Source organism: Panthera leo, chromosome A3 (assembly GCF_018350215.1).
Source record: "Panthera leo isolate Ple1 chromosome A3, P.leo_Ple1_pat1.1, whole genome shotgun sequence".
Taxonomy (NCBI): Eukaryota; Metazoa; Chordata; class Mammalia; order Carnivora; family Felidae; genus Panthera; species Panthera leo.
Genome location: NC_056681.1, coordinates 42,770,012 through 42,782,920, shown reverse-complemented (window position 1 = coordinate 42,782,920; position 12,909 = coordinate 42,770,012).

Sequence of the window (12,909 nt, the reverse complement as noted above, 5' to 3'; positions counted from 1 at the left end):
GAGAAAGACACATAGTGTGGCTTAGTAAAATCAGGAATTTCTGGGAATTGCTGGTGAGTGTCGGGTCTCCAGGCAGATGAGGCATTCTGCTGGTTGCCCTTAGGAGTGTCATCAAGGGCGTCTTAACACAGTGTAGGAGCTCAGATGACACTATCAGGGGGAGGCCAGGGGGAAGAAGGGGCCTGGCAACCTGGCCCAAAGGCCTTTTCTTCCACACAGGCAGGCCTGAATGGGGTACCTGCAGGGGACTGATTTGCTATGCAAATTCCTCTTGCTTCTACCTCCCTGGACAATTTCTCTTAAAATAGGAATACGGAGGTGCACCTGCACCATATAAAATATGACTCTTGTTAGGTTTGGGGGGCTGTCAGAATCTGGGGGAGGGGTTGGTAAGGGTCTCTGCTGGCCTGATAGGATTAACACGCTGTCCTAGGTGCCCACCCCCATGCCATGGCTGTGTCTAGCCTCACACCTGCGTTGTAGCAGGATTGATCCAACTCATCCCTTGCCTTTGCAGTGGGCGTGGCCCCCCAAGTCATCCCACATACCCCTCCTCATCATCAGTGTCTGTCCTCCAGAGAACCCCCACATACAAACATACAATCCAAATGAAATCACTCCACGTGGCATCAAAACACCCTTCAAATCAAGTCCCTGGCCCCTTCAGTCCGACACTTACATATAGAAGTTATGGAACGACCAGTGAATGGCCCCAGTTGCTCCTTGGCCAGGCACCTTCACAGATCATTCTCAGGGGACCAGGCACCCCAGAGTTCTTTCCCCACATTTCAACTTGGCTAGAGGGAGAATAAAGCCTATCAACCTGGAACATTGTGTTAATGATATTATCAACCTTTTCGGCATTACCCAAGACTCAGAAAATAATGGCTACCAAAGAACCATGAGCCTGGCCTCTAGACAAAAGGATCATGTACACGAAGGGCCCCAATTCCGAGACCTCAGCACAGAGCTAAGAGATGAAAATGGGGGGCTCAGCTTGTGCCTTCAAAGACAACAGTCTCGACATCCATCTCCTATTTTACACTCCCAAAGCCACAAAAATGCCTTCGACCTCATCGTTTTATTTTGTGATTAATTTGTGACATAATTTAAAATATGGGAGAAACATGTGCATTCATGTGTTAATTTCAGTGCTTTTTTTTTAGAAATGTGGGAAATTGGAAATCATGTAAATGTCTAAAAGAGGAATGATTGAATAAATTGTAAAGAATCCCCATGTTAGAGTATTAAGACCATTAATAAAATGATCATTAGGACCATGGGGAAACAGAAAAGAACGGTATTATTAAGTATAAATTTAAAAGGCAGAGTCTACAAACAATTACAACTATGGAAACACTTGCCTGTGAAAAAATACTCAACATCACTAATGACCAGGGAAATGCAAAAAAACTAGAGCACACTCACAAACATGGCTATAATCAAAAAGAATAGCAATACTAAGTGTTGGTAAGAACGTGAACTTGAACTTCCATACATTGTAAAATAGTACAACCACCTTGGAAAAGTGCTTGGTAGTTTGCTCTAAACATACAGATCCACGAAATGACCCCGCAAATCCACTCCCAGGTATTTACTCAAGAGAAATGAAAACCCCTCCAACAGTAGTACAAAAGTGTTCATAACTGCTTTATTCACAATGTCCCCCAACCAAAAACAACGCAAATGTTCAATAACAAGTGAATAACAAATTCTTGTAAATGTTTATAATGGAACATTAGTCAGCAATGAACACAAAGTCCTAGCGCCTACATGATCATGTGATAAACCTCAAAGACACCCTGAACAGCAGAGGCCAGAGACAAAGGGGACATACTTGATTCCACGAAGTTCTGGAACAGGTAGAACTAGTCTAAGGCAGCAGAAATGTTTAGTGATTGCCTGGAAGTGAGAGTGGGGTGGGGTGGGGTGGGGGATGGACTAAAGGGATAAGGGAACTTCGTGGTGTAAAGGAAATGTTCTAGATCTTTAGTATAGTGGCATTACTCAGGTGCATATATTTGCCAAAACTTGTCAACCTGCACAGTTAAAATGTGTGAATTTTAAAGCACGTAAATTATACCTCAATAAAGGTAAGAATGTGTGTGTGTGTGTGTGTGTGTGTGTGTGTGTGTGTGGTATGTGTAATATGACATATATTACATATCCATACATTCACATACGTAGTCATATCAATACACACACACACACACACACACACACACACACACACACACACTGCTTGCCTGGGAGTAAAACCCAAAAGGAAATACACTAAAATATAAAACAGTTGTATTTCATTAATGACATTATAGATGATTTCTTTTTCTTTTTCACTTCTTAGAGTTGCCATAATTTAACCTGTGTGGTTCTATGATAGAATAATAAATGTTCATTTTTTTTTTTCATCACAAATTTCTGGAAGCAAGCACTTACGGTGATGTATATGACACACTAGGTTTTTATTGAATATGTGTCTGATGACTCCTATGGATTTCTTTTCCTGTATGTCCACCAATCTAAATCTTCAAGCCAATATCAAATCTCACATCCCCTACTAAACCATTCATAATATCCTTGTCAGAAACAAAAACTGTCTTATATCATCCACCATCTCTTCATATACTGTTTCTCTTTAACCACATTGTCTGCTCACCAAGGGCTGGAATAATATCTTTATTCTTTGTATTCCCAACAATCCCTAGCACAGAAAAAGCACAGAAATTTGGAGAAAATAGATCTGAGCCAGCACAGCGTCGCTATGTACAGTGGCACAGGCTGTGCACTGCACAAACTCTGAGCAATGACACAAATGGCTCCCCCTGCTGCATGAATAATGCCCTCTGGAGTTGTGCAAACAAAGTTCTTGGTCAGAGTCCCTGTCTAGTTTTGTGACCCTGAGGAAGTTACCTCCTGAGCTTTGGTTTCTTTATCTGTGCAATGGGAATGTTGAGATGATTGAATCGAGATAGTGTGTGTTCAAAGCCCTGTGCAAACTATGTGTTATCTCTACAATGTTAGATGTGATGATTCTCATAATAAATCTGGTCACTGCCTTTACATCTTGCTCATTACCACCACTTCCTCATCAGCTTTTCCTCAATTCCCTGAAATTGTCAAACATGTTCCTGTTTCAGGGCCTTTGCACATGCTGTTCTCTCTCCCTAGAAGACTTTTGTGCCCACATCTTCTGGCAGATGGTTCCTTTGGGTGATTCAGATTTCAGCTGCAACGTCACTTGAGGCTTTACCTAAGCTTCCTAAAATAGCCTCCTCCCCGCTGTCATTTACTACCTTGTCACCCTGTGGTATTAATATCTGAAATTATTTTATTTGTTTAAGGCTGATTGTCCACCTCCCATCCCAAACCTTGTTGTGTAGAGGGTCTATGTCTGTTTTGTTCATGCCCTATCTCAAAAATCATTTACTGAATGAATGAACAAATACTTATTGGCAAGTAGGCGACATGCCGTATTTATTCAGTTCAGTCTGCCAACTGTTTTCCAAAAACCAGAGACTGTGAGGCAAACACGGCTTGTTCCCACCTCTGCTGAGAGTGGAAACCCACCCTAGTGGCTGAGGGAATCTGGCTAAGATGCGCCCGGCAGCCGCAGGTCTGAACATTTGCCGCTGACGCTGTGCTGGGTAAGGCTCCAAGTCAGCCACCGTGTCGTGAGGACACGGGGAATAAGGAGGGCATTGTGCTGCCCACGGAGACGGATGCTTCCGAGAACGGCTTGGGAAAGCACCTCCCTCTGACTGGACACACCTCTCCCAGCCAGGTACTTTGTTCCTTTCTCTCTTCCCTTTTTCTTTCCCCGACTGTGAGCAAGGATTTCAGGCCAATCAGCCTTACCTTTGTTCCTCCTAGCTCACATTGTGGGGTTTCTTTAAAGTTCTGTGTTGGCATAAGCTCCGTCAGCGCCACGGTGGAATTTTCTGATCCATGCCAAAGATGGAGCTCATTAGTTTCCTTGCCTGGAAGAAAGAAAACACTTCTTTAGGAATTGGCGTGTTTAGCGTTCTGCTGAAGGAGGGTGAGGCCCACTTGCAAGGAAGTTTAATGTAGGTTTGTAGGTGGGTCATTTAGGAAAAACCAGTGCACTGCAAGGTGCTCACGGGCCTGCAGAGACCCCTGCGTGTTGCCCACACCGATGGCTACCCACTGTCCACTGGCTGAGTGCAGGGCAGGGCCCTGGCAGACTTAACCAGAGGCAGGAATGCACCCCCACTCCCCTTAAAGTGCCCACCCAGTACTTTCTAGAAAGTTCTTCTACCATCTCCTTCCCTCCTCTTCTGAAGTGTGCATGATTCCTGGAGAGGTGACTCCTGAGGTCCTGCTTTCCAAACTGGAAAACAGGTGGGTTATCCCCAGTGCCGGGAACTGATGCCACCAGATAAAGAGCCAGAATCTTTTCATTTTATTTTTAGTTTTTTTAATGTTTATTCATTTCTGAGAGAGAGAGACAGAGCATGAGCAGGGGAGGAGCAGAGAGAGAGAGATGGAGACACAGAATCCAAAGTGGGTTCCAGGCTCTGAGCCAGCAGCACAGACCCTGACGTGGGGCTCGAACTCACGAGCTGTGAGATGATGATCTGAACCAAAGTCAGACGCTTAACCGACTGAGCCACCCAGGCACCCCATAGAATCTTTTTATATAATGGTAGATAATTTAAAAGCTTATATTAAAATGAACTTTGTGTATTTATGAATAGAAAATGGTGTAGAAGGAAAAAAGTAAGAAATATTACCTTATGGGGTTGGAACTTCAGGTGATTTTTAAATATTTTTCATGATATTTTTCCTATATTATCTGCACTATGTATAGTATTCATATATACTGCTCTGATAAAACTAACAGTAAAATTATTTTCATTTTTAGAAAATCTGCTTTTGTGGATATATTTTGGAGAAGAATGCAAAAATATATACATGGCTATTTGTGTATACCTGAATGACATCCTAATACAGATGATTTAGAGCCCGGAATCCCCACTCCCCGCCCATCCTCAATATCTACCTTCACCCTCCCCTGTCTTTAGAGTCAGTTTGGTGCAAATATTTAATAAGAGACATTGCATGGAGGGGCCTGGGTGGCTCAGTGGGTTAAGCATTCAACTTTAGCTCCGATAGTGGTCTCGAGGTTCATAGGTTTGAGCCCCACATCGGGCCCTGTGGTGACAGCTTGGGGCCTGGAGACTGCTTTGGATTCTGTGTCTCCCTCTCCCTCTCTCTGCCCCTGCCCTGCTCATGCTCTCTTTCTCTCTCTCTCAAAAATAAACCTTAAAAATAAAAAGAGACATTGCATGGTAAGTCAGTAAGACTTTAGCGTGATTTAGTCTGAGTTCATCTCCCTCTCCCTCTCTCTCTCCCTCACACACACACACACACACACACAACACAGATAGTTCCTAGAACTCTGAAAGAATCCATGGACTCCCAGTATAATGACACTGGAAGAAGAAACCAAAGTTGCCTAAATTAAACCAGCTAACTGATTTCTGCCCAGGCCTGGACTTTTTCTGACGACAGTGACCATTAGCAGTCTGAAGAGGAATGTCAACGGCGTTACAGGCAATGTTCTCATCCCACCAAATCTAATTTTTCTGCAGTGCACATTCAGATCAGTGGAGACTGGGCGGTCGTGCTGAGCCAAGACAGGCGGCTTGATGTATGAGCTGGTTGGGGGGCCTGCCAAACCGAAGCAGAGAGCTCAACTCAACCGCCCTAGCAGGCTCTTTCTGAATTTCTCATACTTCTTTTTTTTTTTCTGCTTCTGGTTAAAGACCTTCTTCAAAATTCTCACTAATGATTTAAAAAAAAAAATCTGATTAACAGAGTTTGAGAAGAGCCATGCGATGATTAAGTGGTTGGGAAAAGACGTGGAAGAAAGGCTCAAGGACCCACACTTTTAAAGTCTGGAGGGGAGAACCTGGAGGAGGGTATAGAATAATGATTTTTAAGTGCCAGGCACTTACTAATCAACTGACATGCACTCTGTGAACACTTAGCAGATGCCAGGTCTTGAGCGGGGTGCCTTAGCTCTGCCCTAGAGCTGGGAAGAGTAAGGGTTTAAAAAGTAAGTACACAGTGACGTGGGAGTGATTTAAGATCGACAAAAGAGGGATGCCTGGGTGGCTCAGTCAGTTAAGCATCTGACTTTGGCTCAGGTCATGATCTTGCAGTTCTTGGGTTCGAGCCCTGCATCTGGCTCTGTGCTGACAGCTCAGAGTCTGGGGCCTGCTTCAGATTCTGTGTCTCCCTCCCTCTCCACCCCTCCCCTACTTACTCTCTCTCAAAAAATGGATAAATATTAAAAAAAGTTTTTTCTTAAGACCAAAGAAAGGACTTCCCCAACCTGAAGCAGCTCGTTGCAGAACTGAAATCCCAGGGAATCCAGAAGGAAAAACGTACGACATAGGCCTTTTCTAAGTTTTTATCATTGTCGAAGAGTCGTGATTCCTGCACATAGACTCTGCCAGTGAACTCTGGTGCCCAGTTGTGTCAGAGCGGCCTCGACATGAGGGCAGGGAGGAGGACTGTAGCCAGAGGTTTTGTGGAGGAAACGGTTCTGTGGGTTCTGGAAGGGCAGAGAGAAAGCAGGTTCGCTCCAATCTTGCACCTCCACCAAGAGGAGGCCTGGCAAGCTTAGCACCTGATTCTGGAATGAGGGGCCACAGGCAGTTCTTGAAAGGTGGGAGCGAGAGATACTAATCAGAAGTGGGGAGAGCCTGCTGGGGGCTGAGGCACAGGGTGGGCGCAGATAGGAATAGCCACAGCTTGGCAAAGGTCGCAGCCAGCGGGCTGCGGCATTCCACGAAAGTCTGGCAGAGAAACAACGATTTGATGTGGTGCCTCCTGAGGGGGCGAAGGCAGGATGGAAGCAGTAGTTTGGGAAAGTTACGTTTGCTAAAACTGAGAAGCATGGATGGGAAAGAGAAAGAAAAAAAAAAAGACATTCAGGTCTTCTCACGGTTCCTCTGTACCATTTCACTCTGTTTACTTTGGAGCATTTACCACAAGCTGAACGTTAGTCTAATGAATTATTGATTGCCTGCCCCCCTCTCTACCAGACTCTAAGCTCAGGGAGCATAGGGTGTTATTGGTCTGGTTCTCTGCTGAATTCTTAGCACCTAGCAGAGACTCTCGTGTGCAGTAATGCTCCGTAAGTATTTATTGAATGAATGCAGTAAATCAGGAATGGGGTGGGGGGCAAAATTCTGGACTCCTGAGGTCTCACTGCTGGTAATCACAGAGAAGAGGCAAGATGTCTAACCAGCTAGGCTGGTGAAGGATGCTTTGTGTACACGGCTGGAAAAATGAGGCCCCATCGTGTGTCTAACTCAGTGGCTCTCAGGCTTTGTCCCAGGATGTCCAGTGAGAGGCATCTAGCCCTGCCAAGCTGACCTCAGGGCCACGAAACATTACTCACGACTGGTACTTCCCATCGCAGACCGAGGAGGGTGATTCCAGACCCCAGAGGGGTGTGTTACGGAAAGATGCCATTTCTGGAGTCTCCGAGGCTTATTCAACTTTGTCATAAGTGTGAAGTCTTGAAGAGCTACTGCACTTCTCTGAAGTCACCTGCCACGCATGCTACTGAGGGGAACAATAACACCACGTCTCTCCTGTGGTTCGAGTCAGGATCATTTGCAAAGCATTTTAGAAACAGGCAAGTGCCAGATAAACATCATCCATCTATTCCGCAACCCCCCCCCCCCGCCCCGCCTCCTTGCTTTCTTTGGGTGCTCACAACCAGCCAGTGGGTTAGTCCTCATTTTTGCAAAACTCCTAACTCCAAGCTCCCTTCCAATGTCACCCACACAAAACCAAACACTCTTACCAGAGTTAACTGTTACTACCACTAGCAACCGTAAAAATGGGTGATTTAGGTTCACACTTACCATCTAATTTCTTTGTGTAAGTTCTATTTTTTCTTTTGACAGTTATTCTAGTCCATCTATAGAGATTTTTCTTTAAGTGCATAATAAAATTCCTCTGACTTTAAGTAACACTACTGCAAAACTTAAATCGTCTGGGGTATCATAGGTCTTCCGCTCTAGTTTTTGCAAAAGTTGAAATGTGCTGCCTATGGAGTGGAAGGAGCTGCGTTCTCTTTTAAGACTTCTGAATCTTAAATTTGTGTTTAAAAGCACCCAAAGGGCCCTACCTTCATTCATTCGCTCGTTTGTTCATTCGTTCAAGAAATGTTTAGGAGTTCCTGGCCGACACGGTTGGTGGCTTCTCACATCCGGTCCGCCATTCCTGTGCATCTCAACAGCCTCTGATCGCAAACACCAGCAACCTTCTTCTCAGGGCTTCATCCGTGGTGTGGGCTGGAAATAGGAGTAGCCTTCAACCAGTGGTGGATAGGAGCTGGTAAATAAGTACCCAAGCTTCCTTGCTTCTCAGTTTGGGTGACTCTGAGGCATAGTCCACACTGTCTCCCAGAGTTCCCTGCTGGAATTAAGGCTTCAGCTGCCTACAGAGGAAATGTGCTGACCACGCACTGCTCTTTGGCCGTCTTCCCTTCCTGTCTCACTTCTCCACTTCCTTCCTGGTGATTCCTAGGATCACCTTCCAAATAAACTGCCTTCACTCAAATCTTTTCCTCAATGTCTTCTGGGGACACCCAACCTAGGGTGAGTTTGTGCAGAATCAAGGCATTGGGCTAGGTGTTCAAGGAGCATCGTGATGCATCAGATTGAGCTACTGACCCCAACGAGTTCAAAGTTCACACAAGGAATGAGATGTGTGCAGAAATGTCAATATGAGCATGTACAATATCTCATTGTTCTAATATTTTCAAATCTCGTTGGGTCTCTCTCTCTGTCTCCCTCTCTCTCTTACACACACACACACACACACACACACCCTCTACTCTGGTCCAGATGACGGTGTGGAGAAGCCAACTGGCTCACGACAGCTGATTGTTACATTTTCAAGAATTTTTCAAGCAGTTCATTAAACACAGCCATTATTAAAAATTTTAATGATAAAGGGCGCCTGGGTGGCTCAGTCGGTTAAGCATTTGACTCTTTATTTTGGCTCATCATGATCTTGTGGTTCGTGAGATAGAGGACCGCATCAGTCTCTGTGCTGCCTGCTTGGGATTCTCTCTCTTCCTCTCTCTCTGTCTCTTCCTGGCTCTCTCTCTCTCTCTCAATATAAATAAATAAACTTAAGAAAAAGCTTGTTACAAAATTTTAATGATATAAACTTACAATGAAATAGATTATGTGAAAAACAAAAGTAATAAATACTAAACATCATCACTTCCCAAATATTTCACTACATTTTACTATTGCGTATGTCTTTGAGATAATTTATGAGATTATCTCTGTGATATATGAAGGCATATTGTTGCAAATTCCTTCCCACCTTTGTGTTCAGTGACTCAGTAGCTTGAAATCAGCTATGATGGGAGTAGTGACACCATTGAAATTGCCAATTGCTGCAAATTAGAAATGCCCCTTCTAGCCCCTACCTCCATAGCCAGTTGTTAAATATTTACCAGCGTAACATTCTTATCTTGCCTGGAATTTTGCAAAAGCCTACCAGCTGGTCTGGGGATCCCTCATTCCCACTAACTTAACTAATGCTAATGTAATCTTTTAAATGTGGATCAGATTGCAAGACTTTCCTGCTTAAAGCTCCTCACCCCCATTGGCTTCCCAATACCTCCTAGGGAATGTAGGACCTAGGTACCTTCCTGCTTCCCTTGCCTTTCTTCTCTTCCTCCTGGAGCTCCAGCCATACAGCCTTCTTCCTGTTCCCTGAACTACCTGCTAAGCTTCCGGCCACCCCTGGCTTTTTTTCACTTATTCTTCTTATCCTCGTTTCCAAGACAAGATCAGCTTTTTCTCATGTTTAGGTGTCAACTCAACCATCACCTCCCCAGGAGGGTTTCCTCTGACCATGTTCTCCATCACTAGATGCTGCTCTCTTTTTCTTATAGCCTTTTGCACCATTTTAATTCATCTTGTTTATTTATTGGTTGACTTTGTCTACTTTCTCTCACTAGAATGTGAGCTTTAGGAAAGGAAACCCATTGCTTTGTTCATGGCTGTCTCCCCATCACTTAGAACAGTGACGGAAACATAGCAGATACTGAGTTGGATTCATCTGTTGGATGGATGGGTGCACATGGTTTCGTCTCTCCCCACTGTCATTCATCTCTGAACGTTCCACAAGTTGGTGGCTACCTTATCATCCACTCCTTCTCTAAAACTATTTCCCCAAGGTCCCTGGTGACTCCTGAGTTGCCATGTTTAACACATAGTCCAGTCTTTATCTTGCTGGATTACCAGGATGCATTTAACAGTGCTTACCATTCTTTATTTCTCGAAACTCTTTCCCTTCCACGAACCCCCATCCTCTCCTGATTTACCCTTGCCATCTTTCTTGGGCTCAGTGGTAGATTGCCTCGGTAGTGCCTTTCTTCACGCCTGGCCATATTTCCCCTCCTGTTGAATCTAGGCTTGTCGACGTGACATGCTTTGGGCAATAGAACAAGGTGGAAGTGACACAGTTGTAAGCCTTCGAGAGACCTTGTGTATTTCTGCTTGTTTTCCTTTGCTTCAGCTGTTGCTGAGGTGAATGCCCCTTTTACCTCCCTGATCCAGGAGAAGGGAGGGATCCAGGTGGAGCAGTACTTCTAAGATGCTCCAGTCAAGCCCAAACTAAAGGTGAACCCCAGCCCACCCAAAGATCCAGGCATGGGCCAGCCAAGATCATCTAAGACTTGAGCCTTTTTTAAAGCTATTGAGGTTTGGAGTGGTTTGTTATGCAGCAAAAGCTGATCAGTACAGACTCTTTTGTGGGTTTTCCATTCTCTGTCCAGGACTCTAGTCTTGGCTTTCTCCTGTCTCCATCCACATGCAGCTCCCAGCTCTATATGCCACACATGAGCATCTCCGTCCTTAAGGTTTGAACCCCCACTCATGTACTTGGGTTTCGGTGTGTGTTACCCACACTGGCCTCAGCACCTGGGCTTCATGCCCACAGAAACAGTGTCTCCACCTGGACTTCCCTCAGCCTCCTCAAACTCCACATGTCAATAAACATATAATAGCCTCTCCAGTTCCTGTCCCTTATGTGTCCATTCTCCTGTGGGTCCTGCTCCAGTGGTGTCACTCAGGCCAGGAACAGTGGCTCGCAAGTGGCAAATCTCTGTCCCTCACCCCATGGTCACCAACCCTCACCTATTTCACCTCCTAATCACCCCTCCCAAAGGATCATTGCATCCCCCGCTCCTACCGCTGTCCCATTCCTAAACCCTCATCTCTGGAGCTATCACAACGGTTCCTCAACCTAGTGGGTCCCCAACCAAGCTGATCATCACTATCACGGGAAAGAGAGTGCCAAGGGAGTGATGTCTGCTGTCATTGATCACAAACCTTTCCCTGAGTCACCACCACTGAAGGTCAGAGTTACCCCCTCCACACATAGGTACAGCATGCCTTCCGGTATCTGACACCAAATGCAGGAGTTACGTGCATGTGCCCTGAGCCAAACACTCCTCTTCTGATTAGCCCTGTGACACTGGGCAGGTTATCTAACCTCTCTGTGCCTCAGTTTCCTCATCTCTAAAATGGAGATAAAAAAAGGGGCACCTGGGTGGCTCAGTCAGTTAAGCATCTGACTTCGGCTCAGGTCATGAGTTCGAACCCCACGTTGGGCTCTGTGCTGACAGCTCGGAGCCTGGAGCCTGCTTCAGATTCTGTGTCTCCCTCTCTCTCTGCCCTTTCCTGGCTTGCACTCTGTATCACTCTCAAAAATAAATAAACATTAAAAAAAATTAATGAAATGGAGATAACTGTACCTCTTTATTGAATTATTCTGAGGGTTATTAAATATTTTTACCTATATGTAGGGCATCTCAAATAATGTCTGGCACATGACAAGATGTAAAAATGTTACATATTGTCACAATGACTTTTTCCCACATAACATTTAATTCTGTTTGTCATTTATCATCCTTTCATAGATGTCGATAAAGCAAAAGCTCTTTTTACACTGTAAGATATTCTCATCTTTCTACTCATTTAAAATAATATTTGCAATTTAGTAATAGAAAGCAAAGCACAGCCATGAGTTCATAGGCCATACCAGGTAATTACTCTTGTATATTTAGGGTTTCCTATGAAGAATGTTCTATTTGTTTTTAACACACAACGAAAACCCAATACGCCCTCTTTTTGAGTCAGGTTGATTGAAATACAATTTCCTTACAAACCAACTTCACCCTTTCAAGAGAGGGTGATTTGATCATGTGACCATCACTATCACCAAGATATGGACCATTGACATCACCCAAAATGGTTCCCTTGGTGCTCGTTATGATCACACTTTGAGACTCGTCTCTTCTTACGGTCTTCTGCAAGTCTTGGGGGTTCTGGCAAAACAAAACAACTCAGAGTTGCTCCTACTGCATCATGCCAGCTTGGGTCACCAGGCCTTTGTCCTTGCTCCTCTCTCACCAGGTGCACCCTTCACCCACTCTCTGGGCTAGGTAACTGCCACTTCTCTTTCAAGCTTCTGCTGTCACCCCCTCTGCTCTCTTCAGTCTAGGTTAGCGCCCCTGCCTGAGGGCCCTCCATCACCTCGGGCCTCTCTCTCTGGCCCTTTTACCGTGACAGCCCCTCATTGGACTATCATCCAGGGGGATGGCAGAGACCTGTTTCCCAGGCTCTAGCCTCGTGCCCGGCACTGAGCAGACAGGACCTGGAGGCTGCAGTGTGCCACGGGGTCTCTCTGCTGCCATGGAAGGCTGTGTGATTTGGCAGATATGAGCCTGCGATAAAAGACACAGCAGGGCCAGGGGCCCTGAGCCTGAGGGAAGCCCCTCCGGCTCCACACAGGCACCCCCATCCACCTAATCCTGGGGTGGTTCCTGTTTTCCCCAGA